General features: G+C 48.8%; 1 protein-coding gene across 1 annotated transcript in view; it reads left to right on the top strand.

The window, feature by feature from the left end:
• ndst2a (N-deacetylase/N-sulfotransferase (heparan glucosaminyl) 2a) overlaps nucleotides 1-22,584 on the top strand; it is an 85,615-nt gene that overhangs the window by 24,464 nt on the left and 38,567 nt on the right. Inside the window, exon 2 of the mRNA XM_042064900.1 lies at nucleotides 9,298-9,409. The gene's annotated coding sequence lies outside the window, so the exon portion shown is untranslated. The remainder of the gene's footprint in view (nucleotides 1-9,297; nucleotides 9,410-22,584) is intronic.

Genomic DNA, 22,584 nt, shown 5'->3' with positions numbered 1-22,584 from the left:
TTCTAGCACGTGCACAGTTAACATGAATATACTCGCATGGACAACTCTTGTCAATTACGTATATGTACTTAATCGCATGCATGCTAAAATGGGTAATTCTCACAATCTAGTCACATAAAAATGCACAATTCTGATATTCTGCAGTACACTAATGAACACACGCGCAACCCAGATGCAGGAATTGCATTCAAACAGTCAGACACGCGCACACTGTACATGTGTGTACACACACACACACACACACACACGCCTACGCTTTACCCTGCAGGCAGCTATAGTGTTTTACAGCATCCAGAGAGGCTGGCGTGAAAAGCTTCAAAGGAAGTAATCATTTGCTGTTTGAACACAACGCAACTCCCCTCCCCCACATCTAACGGCCTCTCCCTCACACACACACACATGCACACACATGCACATGCTTAATATCCTAGTTAAGCTATCATTTTAAAAGGCCCAAACAAACCCCTCACTGATTACCTTGAATAAATCGCTCCAAATGCAAACTCCGCATTAGATCTCAGTGTGGATTCCCTTTATCCGATTGCAGGTGGGGGACGAGGGGGACGAGGGGGGATGGCGCATAAACCCCAAACACGCTCACATGTTTGCCAATTCATCAGAAATTCCCCTTGCATCAGGCATTAACCCAGATTATCCTTAATCTATCAAAAGAGCAGCCCCAAACCCCTCTGGGGTTTTTTATCAACCAGTGCCACACATGTGCAGACATGAAATATCATGCTAATGTGTGATATTTCCATCTGGTTATCGCTCACATTTATCTAGATGCTGCCCAGTGCGCGGCCCATATCTTGCACACACGGATGCATCTCCGCTGGTGGCAAATCCTTCACCGCATGAGCAGGAGCCCTAGATTAAGACGTCCGTCCGGTCTGTATTGCCACGCGCACAGATGCCATCGTCACGCAAGTCGCCCTACTCGTTTGGCCTCGGCCATCAGGATAAAACCTCTGAGCCGGAGAGCTTGGTGCTCCTCCAACCCCTCACCCCCACTCCACTCTACTCCACCGTAAACACCACCACCCTAATCTCTGGTCTGCCAGAGAGAATGGGAGGAGTGGGGGGCAGGGGCTGATGGTGCAGATGGAGATGGAGGTGGTGGTAGTGTTACTGGGGGCAAGCCAGGGCAGGGGCAATTATTCCTTCCAGCTTTCTGGTTTGCCTGGGTGTGGCAGCCCTTAGTAGAGGCTTGAGTTGAAAGTAGGGGTTTAATAGGTCAAAGGTCAGGGGAATAATGGCCACCTCAGGCCACCACACCCCAATGTCCCATTAGCACAGCCCACATATCTCTCCATCTCAAGGCATTGTTCAGTCCCTAGCATAAGGCATTGCTCTGCAGAGGAACGTGTGTGTTTCAGGGAGAGGAGTTTGTGTCAGTAGAGTTTTTCTTTTCTTTTCACTTCTTGATTTTTTTTTTTCTTTTTTTTTCTTCCCTGCAGCTAATTTCATAGCTGTTGGCATGAATTTCCTTGGAGTTACTGTGTTTGTGTGTTTGTGTGTTTGTGTGTGTGTGTGTGTGTGAGTCAGTGTGGACATAGCTGTTTGTGTGAGTGTGTGTGTGTGTGTGTGTGTGTGTTTCCAGACAGGGTATGTCCGGTGTGCTGTGTGTGTGTGTTTGACCTGAGGCAGTGGGCTGTGGCAGGGCCCATTAGTCAGTGCTCCCGTTAGAGAGTCTCTCCTGTTAGAGGGCCTGTCGTTTGCGGTGCCGCCCCGCCATCCTCTACCTGAGTGGCCTCGCCTGTGCCAGACACCCAGACAGATGCGCCCTGCAAAAGCCTATTTATCTCCCCCAACCACCTCCACCCCCCTCTGTCTGCTTTGTCTGCTCCCATTTTCTTTCTCTGTCAGCCTTCCTGTTACTCCTCTCTTTTCCCCGCTCACCTGTTTCTCTACTGTGCTCAGTGTTTTTTTCAGGTTCCCATTTTCTCCTTTGTCATAGATGCTTTGCTTCCGCTCCCTTCTTTCTTTGTGCTTGTCTCTTCCTCTCTATCCTTCCTTGGATCTCTCCATTTTTTTCCCCTCGATATCTCTTTCTTCCAGTTAGCCTTTTCCCCCCTTCCTCTTCCCCCTCTCTATCCCTCGCTCTCTGATTACTATCTCATTTTTCCTCAAAATGACCTCTCCTCTGGCTTAGAAGTCTCACTCCAGCCGATTGATGTTGAGCGGCTGTGTTTTTATAGCTGTGTGTGTGTGTGTGTATTTGTGTCTGTTTGCAAGCAGACCAGCAAAAACTGAAGAGACATCGCAGTGTGTATGCCTGTGAGTGTGTGTGTTTTGACAAAAGTCGGATCCATGCCGAAGTGCACACAAGCACCCGCTGTGTGTGTTGGTTGGCGTGTGAAGTTGGTGTGCACTCCGTGGCTCTTTCTCTGGATTTGGCCGGTTCCCCCCTCGGCTTTGGCTCAGGGCTTGGGCTCTTCAGGAGTTTTGTTCTCTCAGTCTGCACACTTCATAAGCACACACTTCACTTTTCCTTTTGAGTCTGTTGGAATACACTTGGCTCCCTAGTCCTGAAGTCTGGGGTCTTTTTTTCCTGCCAGTTTTAACTTGCATGTTGTGCTTGTAGGGGCCAAGATGGTTAAGAAGTCAGAGAAACCACATCCTGTTCCTTCCTTTTCCTCTTCCAGAAGTCATGACCTTTTTCCTCGAAATTGCCGAGGGTCTTGAGATCCGGGATAAGCTACTGAGAGCCATTTAAGTGCACTTTGCTATGGTCAATGGATTAGTCCTCCCAGAGAGAGATATGAGCCATTAACTTATAGAGGATGTCCCTCCAAGCTTCACATGAAGATACATGCAGCAGGCTCAGAGCTCGTTCTGCACCACACACACACACACACACACACACACACACACACACACACACACACGCAGGCACGCACGCAGGCCCGCACACACACACACACGCACACGCACACACACACACACACTTGCATTCACATAATCCAATATGCCTGATTTAGAAGACAGGGCCACTCAAAGCGACCATTGTCTTTGCTTTGTTCCTCTTGTCTGTTACCCTGTGTCTGTTGGCTGTTTGCCTCCAAAAAAATGCTGCACAAAAGGATGAGCAATCACTGCTGCTTTGCTCTAAAAATACGTTTCGCAAGGGAGGAGGACAAGAGCGCGTACAGCACGAGAAACAATGGCCCACTGTTCCCCTTTTGTCTTCTGGCAGGGTTCTGCTGTGGTTTGGAGTGGGTGGGGGTGGGGGTAAGGATTGGGTGGGTGGGTGTGTGGGTGTGTTTAGGGTGTTGCTGTTAAGTTTGAAGTCAACAAGATGGAGGTTTGGCGTTCGCACTGGTTCATGAGTTAATAGAGTTAAGGAGAAGGTAAGAGTGGTTTGATTGAGTTAATGAAGGATGTGGCTGGTTAACACTGATGGGGGAAGCCATTGTGTGAGCGCCTTTGAATTCTTAAAGGGAGGTTGTGTGTGTGTGTGTGTGTGTGTGTGTGTTGGCATGGGTGACGACGTTTTTTTCTGAGCGTTTCCCATAGCATCAGAAGTGGTGTCTGTGTGTCCGTGTGATGGATGTACTTCATTATTCATTAGTCCTGCTGGAGGCTGGCAGGGCCTCTCAGTACACCCCAAGAGCCCTCATGCCAAATCACACACACCACTGAGGGGGGCTCTTCAGGTCTCTCCATACCCTTAGGAGCACCAGGACACACACACACACACACACACACACACAGATTCTTTCACACACATTCTGCAAAATGCAAATGCAAAAAAACTGCTCTCGTGGCTGGTCTGTCAATGCGAGGCATGGCTGGTCCTACAATTAATTTTATTTTTTTTTACATTTTTTTTTATGGTTCTCCTTTAATTCTGCATTGATTAAATTGAAATGTTTTTTTTCTCTCCCTGTAACTCAGACATCATTCAGACTCAGACATTTCTCTGCGACGGCTTATGAGTTCACCATACAGTTTAAGTGGTGAGACCAATTGGCTAGTAAAATTAATCCTGTAAGGAAATATAGGAAAATGTGGTTCTGGGGTACATTCAAGGACAACAGAAAAATGCTGTTGAGAATTTGAGCAGTGGACAGAGTGCTGTGTGAGGGTAAACACGATGGGGGACCATGGAGACCGGCCCAGCATGGCGAGAGCCAGTGGTTGCTGAGGACGACAGTCTGAATCCCGGGGCCAGGGATGACCACTGACACGGAGGGTAAGAGCGGTTATGGGACGCGACGGGACTCGAGGCTGTGGCGCAAACAAAAGGCTTGGCCCCTCGGTTCCCAGGCTGTGTCTCCCATAGGCAAGTAAAGTGGTGCGCACAGCTTGTGCAGTAAACAGCCATTTTAAACAGCTGGACGGCAATCTAAACCGACTCCTCTTAAATGTCTTGCTCAAGGGCGTCGGAGCAGAAGCCTTTTGCCATAAACTTGTGGCATGCACACACACAGCTCACACACACTGGCTTGTGAAAAAGGTCTGACCATAGAGGTCTGGGAATTTGTGTGTGTGTGAGTGCAAACTATTTATTTATTTATTTATTTATTTATTTATTTATTTATTTATTTATTTATTTATTTATTTATAATATATCGGCCCCCTTTAGCCTGTGCATCTCTTATTGTATCTTGCCTTCTCCCTCTTTTTCATTCTTTCTTTCCTTGCGTTTTACTTTTATCTGTGTCTTTTCCACGTTTCTCTTTGCTCATGTATGTTGTGTTTATGTGTTCATGCACAAGTCTGCTCGGCCACTATTCTGTGTTCCCCTTTTCGATCTGTTTTGCTTCTGCCTTGCTTAGAAATAGTAGTGAAAAAGCCTCAACCCCCCCCCCCCCCTTTCTTCCCCTCCCCCCCCCCCCCCCCCTCTCTCTCTCTCTCTCTCTCTCTCTGTCTCTGTCTCTGTCTCTGTCTCTGTCTCTGTCTCTGTCTCTGTCTCTGTCTCTCTCTCTCTCTGCCTCTCTCTCTCTCTCCCTCTCTGCCTCTCTGCCTCTCTCTCTCTCTCTCTCTCTCTGCCTCTCTCTCTCTCTCTCTCTCTCTCTGCCTCTCTCTCTCTCTCTCTCTTGCTCTTGCCCTCGCGCTTGCTCTTTCTGTCTCACTGTCAGATAGTAGATAGGGGTAGCCAGAGCAGGCCGGCTATCAGGCATCCTTCTTGCCTGCATGAACACACACTCTAACACCTGCACCCCATCTCACGTCGGCTTTGTGCAGACAGTCCAAAGCGGACGTCTAGTCTCCTCTCCTCCCCTCCACTGAATGGAGGAAAAGAGGATTGCCGTTCAGACAGGAGCCTGCGTTTGTGTGCGTGGGCTGAGCCTCTTCCCTGTCCTCTCCACTGAGTCCCCTATGCGCAGTGTTGGCAGCACGAAGTGCAGGAGGATTCTGCCCTCCTAAATTAGCCGTCACGTTGCCAAGCTGTAGCCGGCTGATTTATCTCACCGATGCTTATTATTCTTTTGTTTTCACCGTCGGCCGTTATTTAAAGGCTCGCCGTGTCCTTCTATGATTCCAGAATGATGTTCTCTTTCGACCTTCGCCTAGTAATGCATTCTGCTGTGTTCCTCTCCTCCTTCCGCTCACCAATCATCTGCTGTGCCTCCTCTCAAACCTCCTTTTTTACTCACTTTTTCTCTCCTGCTCTCTCCTCCCCATCTCTTGGTGTTTCATATGATGTGGGTTGTAATTAGAGTGCACTCTCTCGCCCTCTCTCTCTGGCATTGGGGCTGGGATGGGGGCTGCTCTGACTGGCAGCTCCGTTGTACAGGCTGTCGCCAGCCGTCGTTCTCTTCGCTCGGCCTGAGACGTGGGCCCTCGTGCTAAATTGGAAACAGCATTGCGCTAATCAAATGTCACAGAGATTGCGCTGTCTCTGGAGGGAGTTTTGACGTAGCTACCTCACCCTCTTCTGTTCAGTACCCCCCTCCTCCACCACCATCAACCTCCCCACCCCCACCACAACCAAATTTGATTTTGATCAGTTATGTGGAAATGCATAGATTGAATGAATCACAGCATGAATGACCACCCCCAACCCTCACAACACATACACCCCCATGAATATAATCATGTTTTAATCTTCTATGCTGTCAGCTGGTGTAAAGTTTCTCACACCCCAATACACACACACATACCACCTTCACTGACTATTTCATTCAAGCGTAACCCCCCCCCCCCCCCCCCCCAAACCATGTGTGTGTGTGTATTGGGGTGTGAGTGTTCTCTGAGAAGCGCATGGCTACCTGGCTGACGGCCCATTGATCGGCGTGGCGTTAAAACGAACCAGCGCATCCGATGTGATTTCGGACCGCAGGACGCCCAGCAGTGGAGCCCATCCTGCGGCCAGCGGATCCCTCATTAGACAATCAATTAGTGGCCCCACGCTCCAGTGGATGAGTAATGGTCTCCACCACCTCCCTCCAACGGGCCGCTGGAAAGCAACAGGACAGTGTGGCTACTAGCGAGGGGCAGGACCGAGTTAATCACACACAGAGCCCATAGGTGAAGAGATACGAGATGGAGAGGTTGAGACTGGAAGTGGGACTTTAGTGGGATTAAGGAACATCAGCTATAATTAGTCAAAGAAAACTTTAAATGAAATTCATTTCCTGGTCTATTGGACATGGTTCCATAACAGAACTAAATGTTATTCTTCTTAACCCTCTGTAGCAACCGACTACAGCAGACAGCTATTCAAAAGTCATTTTCTTTTAAATGCATTTATTGATTAAATGGTAAAACTGTATATTAGCCATCAGAGTGCTATCTACTGCACCACTCCATAGACTTTTGTTCGGTGGTCAGTAGTTATTACTGCAACCAAAATTTTGCTCTCAAACCAAGATGGTCGACAACCAGCCACCTATGTTGGCTAGAGCAGGAATATCCTGTCAATTCTGTTATTCCAGGAGACTCCTGCAGTTAAAACAAATATGACACATGTATAAAGTAACATCTATGTTGTACTATTATTGTTCAAGTATTTATTTCCCATAAGTCGTAAACTTCAATTAACCAAGTTTCTTAAAAGCATTAAAAACCAATATGTAAATAGTACTTACACAGTGTGGTAGTGGTTGTAGAAGTGCAATTCATTTTTCCTCTTTCTTTTCTTATTAATGACATTGCTTCAAGTTGAGTGCTTAAGTGCATGTAGTCAACTACAGTGGACATATGTATAACCTTCTGAAAAAAAGCAAAAAAAAAACGTTCAAACGTTAGACATTCATAACTGCAGCATCAGAAGGTTAATGTCTATGTATTTATTATAGTATTCTAATGAAATATTGTAACGCTTAATTTATATAACGTCATTAATAAGGAAACATATGGAAAATCTAATGGAGGACGGCTTCATTAATGGATGTCGGTACCATTTTGCAGTGGGGTGTGGACAGCATTGGCTTGGCACTGGCTTGCGCAGTCATCACACCTTGAATCTCTTGTCCTTCCTTTGACACCGGTGTTTAAAGGCGATGGATGTGCTGATGTGGAGATGGATGGAGGGGGCTGGGCGTCTGGGCCCTCTGGTTGGCCGCTCGGGTCCCGAGGGGCGGGACGACTCACTGGAGCGGAACATAAGGTGTGGAGGACTTGTGTTTGATGGATGGGTGCGTGTGCATGGGTGTGGTGCTGATGCTGGGCTAGAAAAATGAGTGCTGCGGATAGACAGATGGATGGATGGAGTGACGGTAAAGGTGGGAGAGATGGATGCTTGCGTGGATGCCATTTGTGCCAAAGCAGGACTGTTCTGTTCTGTGCGGTTCAGTACGGCCTGTACAGAGCAGCTGTGGTCCTGTGTTGAATCTGGGAAGCGGCCAACTCTGATAGTGACCGTTTGTTTTGGCTTTGCTATCAATATTGGGATAGCCACTGGAGGGTGGAATGCTGCTCTCAGAGGGACTCTGACACTGTTGTGTGTGTGTGTGTGTGTGCGTGATTGTTTGTGTTTTGTGGGAGGGCACTCTTCGCTTCTGAACTTGAAAAGCTGGAGTGTTAGTTAAGATATGTGAAAAGGGCCAATGTGTGTGTGTGTGTGTGTGTGTGTGTGTGTGTGGGCCGTGTGGCAATCCTGGGTAAGCCTGCAGAGTAGAGATGATCTCCATACTGTTTTTATCTCATTCTACCCCATCGAGAACAAAGGAAACTTCTCGAGCTTTCCAAAACCACCACCCACCCCCCCATTTTTATTTTATTTTTCCCTCATCCCCCTCTCTCTTCCTCTTTTCTTCTTTTGTTCTTTCCCTCTCTTGTTCTTGCTTCTGTTCTCTCTCTCTCTCTCTCTCTCTCTCTCTCTCTCTCTCTCTGTCTGTCTGTCTGTCTGTCTGTCTGTGTCTCTCTCTCTCTCTCTCTGTTCTGTTTTCTCCTCCTCCCCTTCGGTCTGTTCCCCCTCTCCTGCTCTCCTCCTATGGACGTTGCTGTTCTGATGGCAGGAGGACTAGAGCATTAATGGGTCCCCCAGACACCGCCGCTAGCCTACAGACGGGCAAGTCACGTGGAAAGTCTCACTTGAGAGAGGGCCAGAACTAAATTACACACACACACACACACACACACACACCCACACCAACCACAAGGCCCATGGCTTATCGCAACACGAAAGAACTGTTGAACAAAGAAAGGACCTGGGAAAAGACAAAAACAAGAAGACCAAGAAAAATAAAAAGGAAGGGAGTGTGGTACAGAAAGATACAAAGGCTGTGTGTGTGTGTGACTATTTGTCAGCAGTGTGTCTCAATCTTTCAGCCACTTTGTCATTCTCAGCTGGTGTTTTACAGTCCATTCAGCCTTGATCGAAGTACACGTATACACACAGAGTCTCTGAAACACACACACACACACAAACACACACAAACACGTGCACACATACACACTACTGCTTCCACTCTCCAAAGACCTGCCAGAGCTGCACCATCCTTTTATCCTGTGACACACACACCACAAACACACACACACAGCACTTTCCTTGTCCCTGGAGGTTGACATACAGGAACTCCCATCTCTGCACCGATGTTCTCTAATTGGCAGCAGTTCGTAGGCAGCACCCATGTCATCCATGTCCCCCCATGGCGCACGGCATGAGCACACACTCGGCACACACACGCTCGTCCTCACGTCCACTCCCACTGCCTGTCTGCCTGCTCCGCCTCTCATCACACCTCTCCAGCCAGCCAGCCAGAGCTGGGCCACACACACACACACACACACACTCACACTGCCAGGCTCCAACACTGACTGACTAACCGCTGTGTGTCGTAAGGGAAGCGAGATCATGCCAAGTGGCCGGCCTTGACCCTATGTTCACTTCTGATTCCGCAGGCTTGTTGACCAACAGACAGACCGACCCGACTGACCACCAGTCAAACAGATCCACGGGGGGCAGTGAAGGAGAAGTTTAGGCTCTGGACTTCAAGAGAAGAGGCCTTTGAAGGTCAGTGGAACTCTGTGTGTGTGTGTGGTGGCGAGGAACGAATTTTCTCGTCTTCATTCCCTTCTGTCTGCCTTCCCATTTTTAAAATTCCATCTGTCTTTTCCCCCTTCTCTCGGCTTCTTTCTCTCAAAGGGCTGATCGTTCTTGGAGCGCCTGGTGGCTTAATTTTTTCCGGCGTCTCCATGGAAAAGCCCTTGAAATGAAATAAAAGCATGATTGTCTCGCTAGGAGAGCGAGAATGAGAGCTGGTTTTTCTATTCGTGGATTCGTGCCTTACCAATAGTTTCTTATTAGCTCTGTACTCGAAGGCGGCCTGCGTAGCCGTTTTAGTGTTTCCGTCACCATACCTGGCAGAGTGGTTGCTTGTGCAAAGTATACAGACTCATTGCAATATGTCAACCTCCAGGACTGTGGATGGATTTCCGATGACTTCGAGCAGAGGCAGGCTGGGTTGTCACTGAAATAGTTTCGTTTGTTTTCTACAACTTAGTTTTTCTACAACTTTGTGTCAACAGCTGTTGTAGCACATTTTGCCCATTCGAGCCATATGGCCAGCTGTTATATGTGAGGGTGAGGGAGAGAGAACTAGAATATTATCCCTGCTACTCACATAGTCTCTCTCTCGCTCTCTCTGCGTCCCCGATTCCACTTTTTGTTTTATTTGCCATCTTTTCTAAGAGTGTGTGTTTTCGGTGTGATTCTATTCCCCCCCCCCCCCCCCCCCCCCCTTGCTGCCCTTTAGCCTTTACTCCTCTACTCACAGCTCTGTCTCACCTGATTAACTGCTGTACACAAAAAAAAACCCTCACAAAACATGTCTGCAAAAATAAAGCAAAATGGGTTAAAACAAACAAAAAAAAGCATTCAATCGTGTGGGTGTGGGTGTGGGTGTGTGGGTGTGGGGGGGCGCACGCACGCACGCACCAGAGGTGGTATTGCAGTCAGTTCCCTCAGTCTGGATCCGTGGATGAGGTAGATCCGGGTGGAATTTGTCGAAGATCTACCCGGTGGGGGGGGGTGTTTGTGCATGAAATTTGTTTTGCTGGCAGCCGCTGCATTGATGAGGTCGCTTGGCTGCAGCAGTGAAGAAAAGGAGTTGCCAGGCCTCTTAACCTGAGTGCTCTGAGATTGGTTGTTTGTGTCTGTGTGTGTGTGTGTGTGTGTGTGTTTTATCTGTAAGATTGTTTTGTGTGTGTGTGTGTGTGTGTGTGTGTGTGTGCGCCGGCCTGGAGAGGCTACCCTTAATGAACACTCTGGCTGTCTGCAACAGCAGCAGCAATGACTGGGTGATGAAAAAGCGCCCCGATGTGTGTGTGTGTGTAAAGGTGCGTTGCGGCTGGGTGGAGAGCGAAGGCGGTTATTTAGTGTGATTTCTCAGGAGGGTCAGCCTTTGCTCAGGACGGAAGCCTGAGGTGGTGCTCTGTCACTGCGGCCAAGAGCGTCTCAATCACTTCAGCCCACACACACACACACACACACACACTCTCTCACTTTCACACACTCACTCACACACACACATCCACACATGTACTCACCACACAGACTATTGTTATAGAGCCTTTCCTAGGATTAGGGAGTCATTAGTTGTCTGCAGAAGCATGCATTCTAAATGCATCCAGCAGTTAGCCTACTATGCACAGTACATACACATACAGACAAACCTATGCCCAGAGAGAGAGAGAGAGAGAGAGATAGATATGTGTGTGTACATGTGATGAAGATGATTGGAGCACTGGAGGGGAGTCAGTGCCTGCCAAGGACAGGCACCCCATTTCATCCTGAAGGTCAGTGCTGTCCTGGTGTGAAAGGATGTGCTGCTGCAGCAGGCCACCTCACACACTACCAGCGCCACACATAGCTGCTCTTTTGTTCCTGCTTGTGCCTACATGTGTGTGTAATTGTGTGTGTGTGTGTGGAGGTTTTGGCTGTTTGTGTGTGTGGAGGTTTTGTCTGTTTGTGTGTGAGCGGGTGCCTGTGTGGTAGTGGGGTGCATACATTTTTAGTGTGAGGTTGAATGTTGTTAAGATTCTGTCTATGTAAGCATTTTTATGCAAGACTGACAGTTTGCACTGAGGGGGATTGCATTTATACCTCCCTGTGCATCTGTGTCTCTGTTTGTGTGTGTACGTACGTGTGTGTGTGTGGTCAGCCAGTTTCCCGAGGCCTCCTGAGTGCAGTGTTCGGTCTGAAAGGCTCTGCGTGTGTGTGCGTGTCTGTGTGGAACTGTGTGTGTGTGCGTGCAGAAGTGTGGGGGCCCCTGGCTTCTGTGTGGTCCAGTATTCACCAGTTAGACCGCTGGTAGCCCCAGTCCAGAGGAAGAATCCACCACCAACACACACACACACACACACACACACACACACACACACACACACGCAAACCTAAGGCCTGCTCCCCACCACAGCGTCCTAATTCTAACCGGAGGGGCTCCCCTCTCACTGATCATCCCCATTCACATTCACCAGCACTGAGGGATGGAGGGAGAAAGAGAGGGGGAGGGAGGGAGGGAGGGATGTGTGAGAGGGATAGAGGACAGACATTTCCTTCTGTTTTCATGCTTAGGTGCATTTATCGAAAGCTTAAGCGATCCCTATTCAGTCGCTAACTCTCTGCACACAAGCCCAGCACCACCAGGGGCCTGTGTCATTCTGTTGGCCTGTGTGTGTGTGTGTGTGTGTGTGTGTGTGTGTGTGTCTGTGTGTGCGCGCATGTGGCCCCTGCAGGACTTTTGTTTGGCCGGTCGGCCGATCTGCTGATGAAGTGAATGGAGTAGCATGAGGGAAGAGCAGCCACAGGAGAGAGAGGGAGAAAGCGAGGGAGAAACAGAGGCCTTCCAGCGGGGAGAGATAGCAGCCGAGCGGCTGAATAGATAGCGGGTCCAGAAACCCTGCCAAAGACATTTTTAATTGGAGGGGAGAGAGAGCGAGGCATTCTTGTTTCTGGACCAGGGAGGGAGTGCCCTGAACACTGCCAAGAAACACAACAATGCAACAATGCCCAACGCAGAGGACATGGATAATGGAGGAAGAGAGAGAGGGAGGGAGAGTCTTCTCATTCCCTCACTCACGGTTTCTCCCGTTCGGCTTCGCGCTTTCACTGACTCCTCTGTCCTTCCTCAATCCACTCTCTTGATTTATTTCTCTCTCTCTCTCTCTCTCTCCCCCGGCCTCTGCTGACTTATTGGGCCAAGTGCGACGCCATTAGGCTCAGAGAGGCCAGAGGAAGTGTGAGAAACTGACATGGTGTGTGTGTCTCTCCTTCTGTGTTGTTGTGTGTTAGTGATGAGTGTGTGTGTGTTTTATCTTGGATGCGGTTCACGCTTGGCCTACCCAGAGGTGTGAGATACGAGTGAGAGACGTGTGTGTGCTCTTTTTGGCAAAATGGTATGGATCTGTCATGAGACACACACACACACACACAGGCACACAGGCTCTGGGCCCAGCTGTGTGGGGCAGTGTCTGACTAATTAAAATCTTCAGAATGACCCCCTCACTGACCACAGCAGCACTGACAGGAGCTGCAATGGGTCGATACTAGGGCTCAAATCAACACTGCAGGCTGACATTCCTCCTATGAACACATATATGCATGCACACTCTCTCTCTTACACACACGCGCACACACACACACCACTCCGACACCTCTCATATCACCGCCTCCGCCTCTCGTAGACGCGGGGATGCTATCACTCTCTGCGCTGCTGAGCTGGTGTTATGTGCCAGGTCATATCTGTGAGTCGCAGCTCTGATTTATGCCTCTCTGTAGCAGCCGTCTGCTTGCCTGTCTGCCTACCTGTCTCCCTGCCTGCACGTCTGTTTGACTGCCTGCACAGTGCATAGCATACCTACCTGTCTCCCTCCTTACACAGTGCCTACCTACCTGTCTCCCTGCCTGCACAGTGCATACCTACAGTACCTGTCTCCTTCCTTACACAGTGCATATCTACCTGTCTCCCTACCTTCACGTCTGTTTGACTGCCTGCACAGTGCATACCTACCTGCTCTCACGCCAGCTTACATGCCAGTGTTCCAGGCTCCGGTGTGTAACTCGCAATTGATATATAATCGAGCAAATACAGTGAGATGCTATAGCAGGGATGAAGATACTAAGATGCTACCCACACTAGCTGTAAAGGTCTGCCAATGGGTGCTGCCAGACTGTGTGTGTGTGTGTGTGTGTGTGTGTGTGTGTAAGTAAGGGAAAGAGAACTGGGGAATCAGGGTTTGGAAGCAAGGCAAAAAGAGCATAATGTGGAAAAGCCCACAGTTGCCGCTTCCAAGCTGTTTTGGATGGGACTGCACCTTTCCCCATCCTCCCTCGCTTCAAAGCGCTCTCTTCATCGCCGGCCCCAGGGGGGCTGAACATCTGCCTGCGACAGCAAAGGCATCAGGCTGCCTCCACACTCACTCTATAAATATCCTCCAAATAGTGTGCTCATACACACACTTGTGTATGCAGTCTGCCTAACCCTGTGTGTGTATGTGTGAGAGATGTCTGATTTTTACTTTGTGTGTGTGTGTGAGATTATACTGTGTGTATGCTTTTTGTGTGTATGTTGTATCTGCAGTTGTGTACCTGCATGTGTGTCTGGTCTGTTTCCTCATTTGAATGTGATGGTGTATGTGTGTGCGCGCAGCCTTATCGTGGGCGCAGTGTGCTGCGTGGGAGATATCAGCCGTCTGCAGGCCCATGTGTGGCGGCACACCGCTGTGCTGCGCCGTCTCCACGCCAACCCCGACTCCGGGCTGCTCTCCCCGGCCTGCCTTTGATGCCGCCTCCCAGGGCCTCCCAGCAAATTACACCCCCTACTCCCAGCCAGCCCTCCAACCCCAAACTAACCTACCCTCTCTCTGTGATTGTGTTCCTTTACTGCAGCCCACACACACACACATGGACCCACACGCACGGACACACGGACACACTCACACACGGACACACTCACACACGGACACACTCACACACGGACACACTCACACACGGACACACTCACACACGGACACACTCACACACGGACACACACACACACACACAGGCAGAGGTTAGGGAGGGACTTAGCATGTATGCTGAAGGTGTCCTGGGAATCTGTCCGTGACCATCTCCAGCAGTCGTAACACTGTAACACTCCCTGTGGCCAGTAAATCAGCTCTCTCCTCTCCGCTCCTCTCTCCGCTCCTCTCCGCTCCTCTCTCCGCTCCTCTCCTCTCCTCTCCGCTCCTCTCCGCTCCTCTCCTCTCCTCTCCGCTCCTCTCCGCTCCTCTCTCCGCTCCTCTCAGCTATGCACAGCTCGTCGGCACAGCAGCGCAGCTCGCGGCTTCATCAAAGGCCCAGGCGGACCCCCGCTCACCGGCCCTCTCCGCAGGCCACACAGGCAGCCGGGGCACATGCACACGGAGAGGAAAGTGTGTTTGTTTTAGAAGTTGGAGTGAGGTGCAGTTCATTCAGAGAGAGAGAGAGGGGGGGGGCGGGGAGAGGGGACGGTGTGTTTTTAAAGGCACACGGCCGTGTGTTTGGCTGCCGGATACGGCGGCCACATGAGTTGTTACTCGTGGATCTCGTCAGCTAATATTAGCATGCAGGCAGGAGGCCTCTGGAGAAGTGACCCAGAGGAGGAGCAGATGGGAGTGTGTGTGTGTGTGTGTGTTTGTGTGTGTCAGGGACACAGTTCTGAGCACTGACAGGTATTTCACACATTATGGTAAGTGTGGAGCAGCCAGGATCACGGCTAAGCCTTTTGTCCTTGATTACTTGTGCTAATGAGATTGAACCAGGAGGCTCCCAGGCTTGAGACATGGAGCTGATGTAGACTGTCGGACTGGGATCGGGGAAAAACAGCTCCCCGTCCCTCACTGGTGTATTTCCACTGTATACAGTCTTTAGCACACACAGGGCTAACTAGCTGGCTTTTCATAATATGGTCTCCATTCAAATCCTGTTTTTTTTGTATTCAAGAATTAAAAGGTTTTAAGCAAAGACTGATCATTTATGTAGCCAGCAGGTAAAGGATTTTCCATGACTACTAGATGGAATGATCTGGGATAAACTGTTGACAGATGTTCAGCGGACGGCGACAGCAGACCCGTTGCTGTTCGTATCTTACCCTTGTCGCTCGTATCTCATTTCAGCAGACCAACTGAAACTCTCCCCAGACTGCCCCCCCCCCCCCCACACACACACACACACACACACACACACCCTTTTCCAGAATGGGGAACGAAAGCGACTGCAGTCAGTGGCTGTGTGTCGCAGTAGGAGAGGAACGCAGGAGAGCTTGTTGTTTAGCTGAACCTCCAGAGCGCTGGGAAGGACAGAGCGGCAGCGGCATAAGCAGAAAACGCTCCAGGCAGGCAAACGACAACGAGACAGGGAGTGGAAGAGATGGTGAGTGTCAGAGACAGAGGGATGGAGAGAAAGGAAGAGATGGAGAGAGAGAGAGAGAGAGAGAGAGAAGTCCTCAGATGGTCCTGACTCATCATGCATCAGTAGGGAGAGAGAGGTGTGAGACGGGCGGACAGCCTGCCGCGGCTTTAATAATAACATGCTGGGATGGCCTCCTGCTCCCCTTACTGCGCTCACTTTACCCACACACACCTCCAGCTGACATGGATGGATGGATGGGTGGACGGATGGATGGATGGATGGATGGGTGGGTTGATTGAGTGAGGGAGGGAGGGACTGAGCACAGGGGCGTGAGATGGAGTTGGCAACTCCATGAGACCGAGCACAGTGTGACATGATAAAGTGGCATAATGCAGAAAGCCGTTCTCAGCAGCTACTGGGATGACCTGTTATTTTATCTTTCGGTTTGTTTTTGTTGTCGTTTTTTTTTTTTTTTTTTCACGCTGTGTTCGGCTGTGCAATGGCTGAGAGGAGCGAGATGCTGGCTGTTGTTGGTGCATGAAAACAGAGCCGTTGCAGCAGGCCAAGCATTGAAGGGAAGAACTGCTTAGAGTCAGCAGCCGCACTCGTGTAGTGAGATTGTCATGCAGCTGCCGCTCACGGACGGAGTGATTTTACTACACGGCTGGGTGTAGTGAGGCGTGCAGGAGGAGATAGACAGGCAGTTAACAAGACAAACCAAGCGGAGAGGGATGGAAGTGGACAGAGACGGCCAGAGAGCCCAGAGCCCAGGGAAGAAGTCTCTGTACGCAGCAGGAGCCCTGGACACTGGAACAGTCCAGTGGGAGAGGAGGCCAGGCCAACGGTGGTGGTGGTGGAGTGGAAGTGTTGCATGCTGGGATGGGGTCAGGGGCCAGGGAAGAGAGCCTTTTTATGGTGGAGGGATCTGGCCACTGGGGTGTCAGGCGGACTCCCCTCCCACTGGGCAGGAGGGGTCAGCCTGAGTGCCTGCCCCCGCATGAATCACTGGCTCTTCTGGGTCGTCGTTCTCTCCGAATCTCTCTCTCGTTCACGCACTCCCTCTTTTTCATCTTTTTCTTCTTTCCGTTTTCTCTCGCTTGGTTTCACTGCCCTTGGTTCTTCTATCTTGTTTTTGTTAGTTTTGTTCCTTCTGTCTTTTTGTCTTTTAAGATACATACTCTGTATCCCAGTCTGAGGCCTTGCAGTTGATTTCTCACACACACACACACACACACACACACACACACACACACACACACACACACACACACACACACACACACACACACACAGAGAATTGGCTGTATTAATGCAGAAGATGAATGTAAGATCGCTCATAGTGGAAAAGAGTGAAAGCATGTCATTGTTGGAGATGCACAAAAACATGTGAGGGAGTACTTCAGAAGAACCCTCACACATCCAAGGTTTCAGGCGAAGCTTTTCAAGCACCGAAAACTTTACAAACTCCCCCTCTTTCACGCATAGACACACACACACACACACACACACACACACACACACACACACACACACACACACACACCAATTCCCACATACGCAAAACACACTCTCAGCCCTCACACGCGCATTCTTGCACTCCTTGTACGCAGTCACACTCTTGACACGCTCTCAATCCTCTGGCTGCCACACTTCTGACAGCTCTAGAAAGCTGCCAAACCGCAGAGTTTAAACCGCATGGCACTCTCGCTCGTTCGTCCGCTCGCTCGCTCGCTCAACTGTGATTGCCAGCTCCCGACCCCCCGTGCAGTCAGACGAGGCCCGGCTCACCGCAGGCCTGCCCAGCAGCAGGGAGCAGGTTGGGAGGCCGGGGTCGGTGTTTCGGGGCGCTGAGAGGGGAGTGGAGTGGAGCTCCCGCAGGGAGAGGAGCTGTTGCAGTAGGGGTGGGGTGCCTCAGTCATCAAAGGGTCCAAACGCCTTCATCAGAGCTGATGGTGTAGGACAGGTGGTCCACTGTGCTGTTTCCTAGTCTAAAAGAATGCTCATATTATACACACAAACACTCGCATATACACACACACACACACACACACACACACACACACACACACACACACACACACACACACACACACACACACACACACACACATATATATATATATATATATATATATATATATATATATATATATATATATATATATATATATATATATATATAAATAAATAATAAAAAAATTAGTGCAGATTAATCGATTCCGTATGACCGTTGACCCCGAGCCGTTCTAGTCAGTAAAAATTAGACTGTAAAATGGAGAGAGAAGAAAACGTGCTGCTTGGATCATTGATTGGAACATTTACTTTTAAAAAATGGCCTGATGGTGTTGATATAAAAAAAAAAAAAAAGTGTTGAAAATAAAGTCCTCTGCAATGTCTGCAGCAAGGAATTTGCATATCACCGAAGTTCATCAACTCAAATCAATGCAAAGAAATAAGTGTTGACATTGAGGGGAGTATTCATTTATTTTCATTGTGTCCCCTAGGTTATATCTGTGGTCTGAAATGCCTTGTATTAAAAAAAAAAAAAAACTTCTTCCCAAAGCACTTTATTTTGAATTTTTTTTTGAATTTGAAGCACTTTGAATAATCAGCATTAGTGACATTAAAGTTCAAAAACTCTGACCTAATATGCTGAGGAAATAAATTCAATGATTCATTTGAATTTAAATATTTAAAATACTTTCACAGCAAAAATTATATATGCGTTTAATTTAGATTAATTAATCACAGAGTATGTAATTAATTAGATTATTTTTTTTAATCGAATACATATATTATTTCTTTGCATTGATTTGAGTTGATGAACTTCGGTGATATGCAAATTCCTTGCTGCAGACATTGCAGAGGACTTTATTTTCAATACTTTTTTTTTTTTTTTTTTTTTTTTTTTTTTTTTTTTTTTAATATCAACACCATCAGGCCATTTTTTAAAAGTAAATGTTCCAATCAATGATCCAAGCAGCACGTTTTCTTCTCTCTCCATTTTACAGTCTAATTTTTACTGACTAGAACGGCTCGGGGTCAACGGTCATACGGAATCGATTAATCTGCACTAATTTTTTTAATCGGTTATTTTTTCACATGCACACTTGGTTCACTATGTATGATGCTATACTCAAACCTACTTATTTACTTAACCAAACCTACCACAACACCCACTACCTATTTGTAGCTACGTACATTATATACAGCAGTCTCTCTCATATGTACACACACACACTTGCTTACACTCTTGCTTATACGAATTGTGCTCAGGCACCTACTCATTCACAGTGGGTGGTCGCCTTTGCCTTTCCCTTTCCTGGCTACAGATGCAGGCAGTTTGCTGTCTAAACACAAATGGCCACATGGCTGGCTAAAGCATGAGCTCAAGGTGGAAGGAACATACCGGAATCTGCTAGAACAACGTAACACACACACACACACACACACAGAGACAGCCCACCACCTCACACCCTGTGTGTTTTCCTAGTCTCAGGCAGCGGAGCTTTCTCAGCTGTTTCTCATCCGGCCGCTGATTTCTTGGAGAGATGGCTGGCCGGCTGACTGGTCCGGATCATTTAGCATGCTTGACCTGATGGCTGATTGGCATGCCGAAAGCAGGCCCCTAAGTGCTCCAATGAGCTCCACCCTAGTGGACAAACAAGTGATGGATGTGCTTGGGCACTCTCCCCCTGGGGGTTTTGCCTCAGCATTGACCACCACTTAATACGCTTTATCAAGGATGCCTCATTTAACAAGCTGAAGAAGTAAATAGTCTGAAGCCTGAGACTATGTTTGAGATGATGACATTTCGCACAATAAACAAAATGCACTTGAATCAGAATCTGTTGCCCGTGAGTGAGCCTGTGATGCTTCCTGAGTAAATGCGACCCTTCGTCTCCCTCAGCAACAGTTGCCCTTGCCAACCGTTTCCCATCTCTCGTCTCATCAGAGGATGTTTATTGGACACATCTCTGTCAGTGAAGGGGCTATTTGCGGTCACATGAAACGTGATCTGATGAGGAGCTGGAAGGCGTTTGCGTGGGGGGCCTCTAAGTGGACTGACCACGGGTAGCAGCATGGCAGGCACACAAGGAGGAGGAGGAGGAGGCAGGTGTGCCAACGCATGGCAGGGCAGCGAAGGATGGATGAGCTGGCTAATAAAGTGCCACCATTAATGATTTAACATTTATTCTGCCTTAATGAGGGAGATTATCCTGAGGTGCCTCCTTATAGTGCCGGTAGAGGGGGGTTGGAGGGGGGAATATACCTACCACATCCACTCTCCTCCTACCCACTTTTCCTAATCTTCCCTCAGGCCTTCTCTCTCACTATCTCTCTATCTCCCTCTCCTCCCTCTCTCACCCTCCCTCTCTCTCTCTCTCTCTCTCTCTCTCTCTCTCTCTCTCTCTCTCTCTCTCTCTCTCTCTCTCTCTCTCTCTCCTCTCTCTCTCTCTCTCTCTGCTCTGAATCTGGGCTCCTCCCTCCCACATGCACTCCCTCCATCTGCTCCACCTATAAACTTCCTGCTGCTAACACTGACCTTTACATCTCATTTTAATAAAATCTCATCCTCTCTCTCTCTCTCTCTCTCTCTCTCTCTCTCTCTCTCTCTCTCTCTCTCTCTCTCTCTCTCCGTCTCTTTTTTTTTTTTTTTTTACTCTAATTTCTCCTCCTCAATCACTTATTCTCTCTTAAATCTCACTCTACTCCATTTTCTCTTTCTCTCTTTCTTTCTTTATCTCTCTCCCCCCCCCCTCTCTCTGTCTCTCTCCCTCTCATTCCTCCTCATCCTTGACAGCTAATTACAGTGTTGTAATGCCTGCCGTGCGTCTGCTCTCGGATGGGCAGGTCTAATTAAGTGGGTCTTACGCCGGCAGCTCTTTCAGCAGGGCTAAATAGCCTCGCTGGGCAGCGCTGGGCCCGAGTGTGTGTGCTCTGCTAGGCCTCCGGGCCGCAGCTCAACAGGTGAGGCTCGCTGACACCACGCATCACCACCACTCACACACCTGTTGGGGTTCGCAGGGACCTCGGCCATCGAGCCGAGGACTGGCTTTGAGTTACTAAGTTACTAGTTAAGTTACTAAGTTCTCGGCTATATCTCTTTATTTCTCTCTTTGTCTCTCGTTTCTTTCATCTTTGCATCACTCTGTCCACCCACCCCTCCTTTTTTTCTGCCCAACTCCTTGACTCTCTAAGCACTGCACAAGCATGTCTCAGTGCTCTCCCCGGCGTACGCTATAATCACACAGGAGGCTAAAAGCCTTCTGGCTGCTGTCAGCTGCCATGCTGCAAGTCCACTGCTTCCTTACCCTGTGAACAGTTCAATAGCATACAGAAAGCAACTAGAGTGTGTTTTTGTAGAATGAAAAGAGTACGATAATATATAAAAAAAAAAAAAAAAATCAGTGGCCAGCATTTAGAAATAGCAACATAATGGCAGCTGGAGGTATTAAACAACTCGCATTAATGGCAGCAGTACCTTTTTTTCCGCTAGAAAAATAATGAATTGTGGTACATTAGGTGTGTAATGAGGTGATAAGTATGATTTAGTGTGTTTTTCTGCTATTTGTTTTTGTTCTATGGGTAGAGTGTGTAATTCTGATATGATTATCTGTGTGTGCACATGTGTGTCATGTTGTTGAGGCTTCCTGTTGAGGTGTCTAAAGTCTACTGATATCAGTCCCCCAGACCTTTAGACGGTAGCTGGCGTGTTGACCGCATAATGTTTATTTGTCAGTAATTGCAAGAGGCAGTAAGACAAAAAAAAAACATGGGAAAACGATCCTCTTAAAAGGCCCGAGTTTATCCTGGACTGAGACAGCATTGAAGTCTGAACTGGGATGAAAGGGATCTGAGCTCTTTTATCTCGGAGTGGCTGACGTGAATTCACAACATGATGCACAAAGTTCAGCTGTCTTACTTGCAGTGTATAGGAAAAATAAGTGCTTGTTTGTCTGCAAGTACAAGACTCACGGGGGGATGTATTTTTTAGAAAAGTCAAATGAGTGCAAGTTCCTAACTCCTTTCTTTTCTTTTCTTTTCTGTATGATCCCCCCGCCCAGCTCCCCCCCCCCCCCCCCCCCCCACGCACTATATTCAGTGCGTGCAGTCCATTTAGGGGTCTTCTTTCATTGTGGGCTGATTTCAGGGGGGGCGGGGGTTAGAAAGAACTGGGTGGTTTGGTGGGGGGAGTAGGAGGACTTGAGCGGGGCACTTCCCTTTGGAGTCCGGCAGCCGGTGTTCTGCGGCGGGCCAGTGGGGCCCTGACCTTCGCCTCAGAGGAGGGGGGCGAGGGCCGGTACCTTTGTTGTGGCCGTTTGTGGTTGAGAGAGCAAACACAGCAGCTGTCAGCTCGGCCTGGCCCCTCCAGGCCCAACGGATTCACATCCCAGCGATCTGATGAGGAGCAGCTCCAGTCGAGCCGCGCTGGGTTTCTTTTTGACTTAACACACAGCCTCTACACACTAGCATGCTCACAAGCAATCAGTCAGGCTGGCTGAGGATCGGCCTATCAGAGACTCTGAGGTGGCACGTATTGTGATGAGTGATTGATATGCTGGTTCCTGGTGCCAGATCATTTTTTTTTTTTATTCATTGCTTTGTAGGATATTTATTTCTATATACTTTACTGACCATGGCAAATTGAGTCTTTGTTTGTGCAGTCTTAATACTCTGGTGTGTGTGTGTGTGTGTGGACTGGATCATTGACCACCTGTGGCTGACTCATATGACCACAGGTCAACCAGCCAGCGTCTCAGTGATTGATTGTGTGAGTGTGGTGTATGTATGTGAGCGTGTGTCCCCCTGCTGGC

Source organism: Alosa sapidissima, chromosome 16, assembly GCF_018492685.1.
Source record: "Alosa sapidissima isolate fAloSap1 chromosome 16, fAloSap1.pri, whole genome shotgun sequence".
Taxonomy (NCBI): domain Eukaryota; kingdom Metazoa; phylum Chordata; class Actinopteri; order Clupeiformes; family Clupeidae; genus Alosa; species Alosa sapidissima.
This window is presented reverse-complemented; position numbering and strand designations above follow the sequence as displayed.